At 40.2% G+C, this 8,479-nt stretch overlaps 1 long non-coding RNA gene across 2 annotated transcripts; it reads right to left on the bottom strand.

Moving 5' to 3' along the window:
• Positions 1-1,989: 1,989 nt before the first annotated feature.
• On the bottom strand, positions 1,990-4,792 carry LOC123072382 (uncharacterized). 2 transcript variants are annotated; one of them, XR_006435075.1, is made up of 4 exons: positions 4,460-4,792; positions 3,652-3,943; positions 3,022-3,294; positions 1,990-2,300 (listed from the first exon to the last, which is right to left on the bottom strand). It is a non-coding gene; the product is annotated as an uncharacterized lncRNA (long non-coding RNA). The 2 variants fall into 2 exon arrangements; XR_006435074.1 differs by having other exon boundaries at positions 3,022-3,943.
• Positions 4,793-8,479: the final 3,687 nt, after the last annotated feature.

Genomic DNA, 8,479 nt, shown 5'->3' with positions numbered 1-8,479 from the left:
GTTTATTTTAGTAAATGCTTAGTTGAATTAACATAGCTAGTTTATTTTTAGTGAATGCTTAGTTGAATTAATAGAAGTAGTTGAATTAATTGAATTAGTAAGTGTTTAATGTTCCGCCTAATATGAACATAGGAAATGTCGTCTGACGACGGAAAAAATTTCATTATGTGCGAATACTGTGAAGACCAGCGCGGCCAGTGCGATAAAAATTTCCTTGTTGATGGTAGGTGATTCAGCATCAAGCTAGATGAGACCTTCGAATTCGATACAGTAAGTCACAATGACAAGTCCGTTTTCGTAATTAAGCATAACTTATATATATGCTTCATTTGCCTGACTTATAATTTTTAATTTTCACTATTCTACTAGCGCATCCCCTGCCAATGCAAGAATTTTTGTCTTGGATAAAATAGGTTTTAAAGATATGGAAACTATGGAGGTAAAGAGAGTTTACCTGAAAACTAAGCATGATGGTTATACTTTCAACGTCAAAGTATACAATGCACACACGTACACCTATTTTGAATGCAAAACTTGGCAAGTACTATGCAAGGCTTATGCATTTGAGCCTGGTATGGTAATCACCTTTGATATTCGTCCGGAAGATGATATTGAAGGTAATAGAGACATATGGGTCGATGTGCAGACGCCTCCAGTTCTACCATTATGTGAGTTCTTCTCAACTATATTTTTGTCTTTGATATTGCTTATTCAAAAATAATTGACAACTAATTTCTATTGTCAGCTTATCTCCATTCAACCAAACATGTCCGGCGCTTGGTAGACAGGACCTACTACTGTCCCGGAGCTGAACTAAACTGTGAGGAGATAAGTCATTATGTTTCATGGCTTGAGGATCTTCATACTGTCAAGACAAATTTTCTTCCTGCACTTAGAAATATTAGTACTCAAAATGTGCGACCAATAGTGATGGTATTGAAGTACGGTCACATCTATTTAGAAATGATTGTAAGATTTTTACTATTTGTCCTCAGTGCATCTTTTGCATATATAATTTTTCTGCTAAACTATCATTGCTAAGTATATTAATTAAGTACTATACGATGTTCTTCAACAGGGACTCCCGATGACAGTTGTGCCTCAAGGGATCGAGACTAAAGGTCGCATGTCAATTGTTAGCTTACGGCCAAGATATCCTGCATTGCACATTAATGCATTTAGGATTTCTAGAAGCGATGAATGCTTAATAGTGAAAGATTGGAGGAAAATTATTAACAATCACAGAGAAGTACTAGGGGGCAGCAATGAGAAGCGCAACCCACGATTAGGAGACAGGTTCATCGGCATGCTCCAGTTTGATGAATCAGAAGAGTTATACATGTTCTATGCTATTTTACCCCAGAGAGAGTAGCTAGCAGGAGTAATTTAGCTAGTTCATGCTGCTCTTAGTACTTGTCCTTTCATGTCCGTGTTCTTCGTTTTGAACTTAAGTAATTTGCTTTTGTGGTGTTATATATGAACGCTTATAATATCATGACAATCATGTTGAACTCGATGATATTTTTGCTTCTGGTACAAGTGAATATTTCTTCTTTAAGCTAGTAGTGCTGGTGATGATTAGATATATAGCTAGCGGTAATGCATTACTATGATGATTAATATGATGATTAATATAATGATGATGATGAGTTATTATATTATTTAATGAAAGAAACCGCATATTAGTTTCAGCTAGATGGATCCTACCTAAGTGATCAAGTATATGTCATCACTACCAGAAACTGATATTTTTCTGTGAGCCCCGAACCGACAGGAAAATAGGATGTACCGACAGGAAAAGTATTTCCTGTCGGCCACCCGTCAGGGTTAGCCGTCAGAGATAGCTTGACAGGAAAAATAAACTATGCCTGTCGGCCAACCGACAGGAACTATATTCCTGTCGGGTTTTCTCATTTCCCTGACGAGTTTGGCCCTACAGGGTTATATAGGCGTCAAATTTGGCAAACCAGGGAAATAGTATATCCCTGTCATACATAACCGTCAGAAAAAGAAGAAACCAAAAAAAATATCAATGGTTTTATACATAACTATTCCATAACTCAGAATATTTATAACATAGAAACATCACTATCAATTGTTTCCATCAACCAGAGATACAAATTCACATGTCTTCGGATACAGTTCCATAGAATTTACGTACATGAATCGAAGGTCAATGGAAACAGAGGTGCAACATCTAAAAACACACAAGTGCATCAACTAAATATACACAACAAGAGATCTCATTTTCTATAATCTTTGGTTGCAGCTTAAGTTGCAAACTTCCCTTCAAGGTTACCCTGCAGTGGACATTTAATAGGACTTGTAAAAATGTGGAAGTGTCAACAGTTTGCTACAAAAAGGTAACAAGAAACAGGAACAATATGTATCAGATATAATGAGCATAATCTATTTGGTATCTCGGTTTCTGGCAATAACATTGGCATATATACCCAACTTGTTTTTGTCTCAGCAAAGTTACCCACTTTTACAGCTCATATAGACTAATAATGAAGTAATTTGTTCTAGCATCATATCGCAGATTTGATACAAATCATGCAGCTGACAAAATCCATTTAAATGACAACCTGAGAACATGCTTCTGGATTAGTTTGATATAATTATCAGCTAACTTCCTGAGCACATTAGAGACTTCTTGCAAGAAATCACACTACCAATGTCAATACTCTTAAGTCTATCCATTTCAAATGTTCAAGAAAAATGGGCAGAGACATCATCATCTCCATAAGACTAAAAAAGCCGACGTTATGCAATTATTCCATAATGTAACAGCATGAGAACTGCACATCATGGTGAGACAATAAAAGACCCCAAAGAAATACAAAGAGGTTGTGTTTAGACTAAACCAACATAGCAACTACTGGCTCAATAATGTTGATCTCATGCTCTTGGGCACACTGGATATAGCATGATATATTTCAAATATACAAGAGAAAACTTGACTAACAATTATTCCTGATAAAACTTTGGGGATGATAGTGAAGGCAAAAGTAAAAATACCTTGATTAGAGGCGCTTGCATATCTCACAGATACGTGATCTTGAATTTTGTTCCTAATAAGAATGAATTGCGAACTAGAAAAACAAGTCCTCCATCAGGTGTTGATCAATATTTAATTTCTAGGTTCATGTGCATAGAACAAAATATGAAAGGGAATAGTGCCATTTCACTTGGAAGAATCTTATTCAATTTCTTGAAATTGAGTGATACCTCAACCACCTGCTTCAGCCTCTATGAAGCACTGATGATGTTCGTTTAATTCTTCCCAAAAACCTAACATAATGAAAGAGACTAAAATGATAAGGTATGGACAAACAAGTTAGGGAGCAAACTGTTATTGTACTTGATAGTAAGACAATCAAAAAATCATAAGGAAATAAGTTACTAGGCAAAGGGGTGACCACAAACAGAGGATAGTTGTTACTTGATGCGTCAGTAAGTTAGTACAGAAGTTCAGAACAATAATGTAAGGAGTGACATCCATTCATCTATGCAATGTACTGATAATTTTCAAGGCAATGCAATATCTATGGGTCATCGCACCCAGACACTTGCATCCACCTTGTACAACTAAGAGCTACAATCATCTAGTTCCAGCAATGTAAAATTACACTCAGCAAGATTGCGCACCTTCTCCAGCAGGAACATCCAATTGTGTGCTTACACTGCAATTGTTCAGTCTTTAATATAAGAAAGAAAAACCAAATACAACTTAAGGGAGAAGGAAGAACACGGTGAGCTTAAATATGAGGAATACACTAGATGATGTTCCTCATATTTGCCGTCGAGTGAATCTGAACTTCTTGCACGGATGATGAGCTTAAATATGAAAAATATGACACTATTTCTTGCCGTCGAGTGAATCTGAACTTCTTGCACGGATGATGTTCCTCATATTTGCAATGCAGCTGCTTAGCGCTTCCTGAATGTCAACATATTTAAAGCAAGTAAAATCAAAATGTATGGACAGAAAAAATAGAGATTGAAGTATTATGCTATTGTACAGTAAGTTAATGAAAAAAACTCACTGAAATAGAAAGAAAATTATCATTTAGTTTGAAACAATATTACATGCATTTTGGATAGGTACAGTTGTATCCAAAGTACTAATTGAAACTCCCCGAGTACACCCCAAGTATCCCACCTAGTCTTAGTAAATTTTTAAATCCTGTGACTACGTGTTGTTGCCTCCAAACTAATTTAAGAAATAAGGCAGAAATAAATGGTTGCAAATTTCTCAAAGAAATAACTGAAATCTAGATCAAGATTTGGGATCCAAGGAGCTGCACCAGTTTTGGTGATTATTATGCATCTAAACTACAGCTCTATAGATCGGATCTGAGGCCAGATTTGGGGATTCCTAGAGCTGCACCAGATTTGGGGATCCGGAGATGCCAGAAACAGGAAACAACAGAGTTTTGAGATTTAGGTCACGTACCTCCATAACGCCGGTGAACTGCTCGAGTTGGGGTGGATTCTCGACGGTGGCATCGATGGCGGCGTGGTCTGAGCAGGGCCATGGTGGAGGAGCAGGACAAGCGTTGGTGTCGCATGGTGATATCCAGAACGGAGATGGGACGACGCCGTGTCCCAATAGCGGAGGAGCCATGGATGGTGGTGGCCGGCGGGTACAGATCCACATCATAGAGTGCAGGTTGAGGCGCTCGTGTGACCTTGGAAGGTGGGGAGCCATGGAGGGATGGTGGTCGGAGGCCTCAAAAGCAGAGGGATTGGGCGGCGCAGAAGGAAAGGATAAGGAGATCTGGGGGGATTTGGGCGTGCGCGATGACAGGCGCGAAAAGAGGGCTCCATGGCGGGGCGTAGTTTCCAGATGCGCGCGGCTGAATTCTTCGCGGCCTAGTGTTTCGCGGGTGGGCCGAAAATTATATTCCTGTCGGTACTTACTCAGCCCACAGGAATATTAGACATATCCCTGGCGTCCAGGAGTCGACCGACAACCCAATTGTTTTTCCTGTGGGCTAGTCGCGGGCCCGACAGGAAAATTAGTCGACTCACAGAAATATTACGGTTTCTGGTAGTGCATATCCGTATATATTATAGTTGATCAAGTATAATTAATATGGATATTATGACATATACTTGATCACTTAGCTAGCTATCCAATGCATCCAGTCGAAATTAATCCGCGGTACTTTCACCTAATGATTTAACAACTCATTATAATGTAAAACAATCACTAAATTAAAATGAAAACATAAAATTTAAAAAAAAAAATAAAAAAACACCCAAACATTTAGTACAGGTTGGTGTTACCAACCGGTACTAATGCCCTACACGCAAACGGGCCTGGCTCGTGCCACGTGATGGCACTTTAGCGCCGGTTCGTGACGAACCGGTACTAAAGGGGAGGACCTTAGTCCCCACTCTTTAATGCCGGTTGGCGAACCGGCACTAAAGGCCGTCACGAACCGGCACTAAAGGCCGGTTCTGCACTAGTGTACGCAGGCTAAATGAATGATGTAACAATAGTTCGGTGCTGGTAATTAATTGATGGAGCAAGTAGTACCTGCGTAAAAGATCTGATTAATCAAGCCCTCCTCCACCTGATGAAAAAGGAAAAAAGAAAAGCAAAGATGAATACTGAACCTTGTCGAGAAAACAAAGGAAACGGAACGAACATACGTGGCCCGGCCGTGGAAGAGATGAGAGCGAACCTTTTCTGCATGTTTCACCGTCTGCCTGAAACAAAGAGCAATGAACATCATATATCAAGGACGGGACTTAGCGCAGCCCTCGCTTCCTTCACCTCTGCGTGGCTAGCCTCCTCAATAAGTTCAACGTTGACCTCCTCAATAAGTTCAACGTGGGAAGGTAGGTGCCGCATACCCAAATCAATGTTTTCACGGGAGATCCACTTGGCTGGGAAGGAGAACTCAAGGTGTTTAAGCCTTGCCGCAGCTCCTTGTGGAAACATAGATGGCACGGCACCAATACCACGGAAGAGGCACTCAGTCGCACATGGGAATAATGCGCCCGAGGAAAGGACAGGCATTTCCAATTCCACCACATCCTCTCCTCGGCACGGAGAAAAATCCATCACCCAGAGAACACAAAGAGAAGGCAACATTCCAAGAAGCTAATAGCACACCCCCCTTTTTTCAGTCAAATTTGAACCAACGTGACACATAAAAGGCGACAAATAAAACAAACCGCAACTGCTACAGATAAAAGGTGAAATTTCAAATGATTGTATAAACTGAATGGACATTTTTTCATTCCACGAGTCTGCAGTAAAACGACTCGGAAAACTGCTAGGAAGAAAGAGACGCAATGGATAATCAAAGCCGGCAAACAAGGCAACAATGCATCGTAATTACGCACTCTACCTTATAAAATCAATAAATGGAAAAAGGAAATTCACATATTCTGCTTTACACAACAAATAAATGGAAAAGGAAGTTCATGAATAGGCAAAAATTATATTACCGGAGGCATTGCTGAAACTTCATGTTTCTTGAATCCACAGAAGTGATAATAGAATTCAGGCATAAGTGGGTACAATCACAATGAGAACTTCGTATCGAAGAAAATTCAAAAGGCCAAGGCGAATTAACCAGACAACAGTACATCATATTGCATACTCTTCCTTAGAACACAAATAAATGGAAAAGGAAGTTCATAATGAGAAAAACGCAAGAACTACTGCAAAAATTTGCAGAATTTAGAGGTAAGTGGGTACAATGACCTTGCAGAGGGAAGACAAGTCAAAACACCAAGACAAATGCAGTTCTCCGAATTTCAGCAGTCTCAATGACGAGAAACATACACCATATTATTCTAAATCCAACACAAGTACTCGACATAAGCAGCCGAGATCAAGCATCATGTCGTGGACATCATGAGAAACAATCATGCCAATGTTCAATTTAAAAGAACATGGATGGTAGCAGCCGAATAGCAAGATATTCTTCATTTCCTCCACAACAACTGTGATTCTCATCCCATGCCCATGGACCTATGCATGTGAAGATTTTTCAACAATTAGTTGTCAGGAAAGTCAACATGTGTATACTATTTACATTCATAAAAAGAAGATGACAATGAATAATGAGCTAGTTAACAAGGCAAAAAATGAGCAGACCCTTGGGAAAAACCATCTTATACAAAGCAACGTAAATCTAGAGTGAATCACGAACGATTTGCACATAAGATGGTAACAGCTAAATGGTAATATCCTCCTCCCTTCTTCTGCACTAGCATCTGTTTCAAGTCGACAAACAGTTGTGATTTCCATCCCACCCCGACCTTTGTATATGAACTTTTTCCACCGTTTAGTTGGAAACAAATCAAGATGCATCTGGTATATGTTTCTTAATAAAGGGAGGTCAGTACTGAAGAGTATGCTAATTATCTGACAACAAATGGACACACTAGAGCAGACCATAGGAATAGCTTATATAGAACCAAATAGCATTGTAAATGTATCGTGGATAACCAACTATTTGCAGTTAAGAACTGAGATGGACACACATCAAGCCGGCCAGCACAGAAGTAGCAGGCACGCCTGATTTACTTGAAGAAACTATACAGTGAACGATGATGGATCTAGAACGGGAAAAATATCTGTGGTGGACGACCAACACTTGAGATGCGAACCCTAACCCCCATGACTGTGGTCGAAGAAACTAATTAAGTGTACAACAGCAGAACAGATTTATACTCCCTCCGTTTCAAAATAGATGATCCAACTTTATATTAAAATAGTACAAAGTTGGGTCATCTATTTTGAAACGGAGGGAGTACCTCTGTTTTTGATACCCCTGTCATGCGAGATCTGACTCCATCCTCTGCACGCGCCTCTCCGGGCCGCTGCAGATACTCGCCGGCGAGCAGGTTACCGCTGGTCAGCAGGATGTACGGGCCTTGGGAGGAGCCGCCGCCGCGAGATACACTCCACGGCTCGACCTCTGTCTCACTGACTCTGCCCATCTCCAAACGTGATAGAAATAATCATCTGAGCCGCTGCCCGGTGGTCCTCCGTACGCTATGGTCCCACGTCTCATCCAGGTATAGTTATGTACACAAAAACATGCAAACTTCTTTTCTTGGAGTGGTTTTCTGCAAACTTCTGCAGACACATGTTTCCTCTCGACCCTTTTGGTTGATTCCGCTTGCAATGCTTTGTGTTCTCCTTATTTGTGATTAGAGTTAATTACATAGAACCACAACTTCAGGGTAACTTATAACACTTCACCACAACTTTTGGGTTTTTTAACAAAAAATCACAAGTTCAGGTCAAGTTACACTAGTAGAAAAAGGGGCAAATCTGAGACACATTAGTGCCGGTTTGATTTTGAGCCGGCACTAATGTGTCCATTAGTGCCGGTTTCAACGGCTAGCCGGCCGCTCTAATTAGTACCGGTTCGTGGCGAACCTTTAGCACCGGTTCGTGGCATGAACCGGTACTAAAGAGAGTGGTGGCAGGATGTTGTCAGTC

This window comes from Triticum aestivum, chromosome 3B, assembly GCF_018294505.1.
Source record: "Triticum aestivum cultivar Chinese Spring chromosome 3B, IWGSC CS RefSeq v2.1, whole genome shotgun sequence".
NCBI classification, from domain to species: Eukaryota; Viridiplantae; Streptophyta; class Magnoliopsida; order Poales; family Poaceae; genus Triticum; species Triticum aestivum.
Note: the sequence above shows the minus strand (reverse complement) of the source record. Positions and strands in the feature narration are given on the sequence as shown.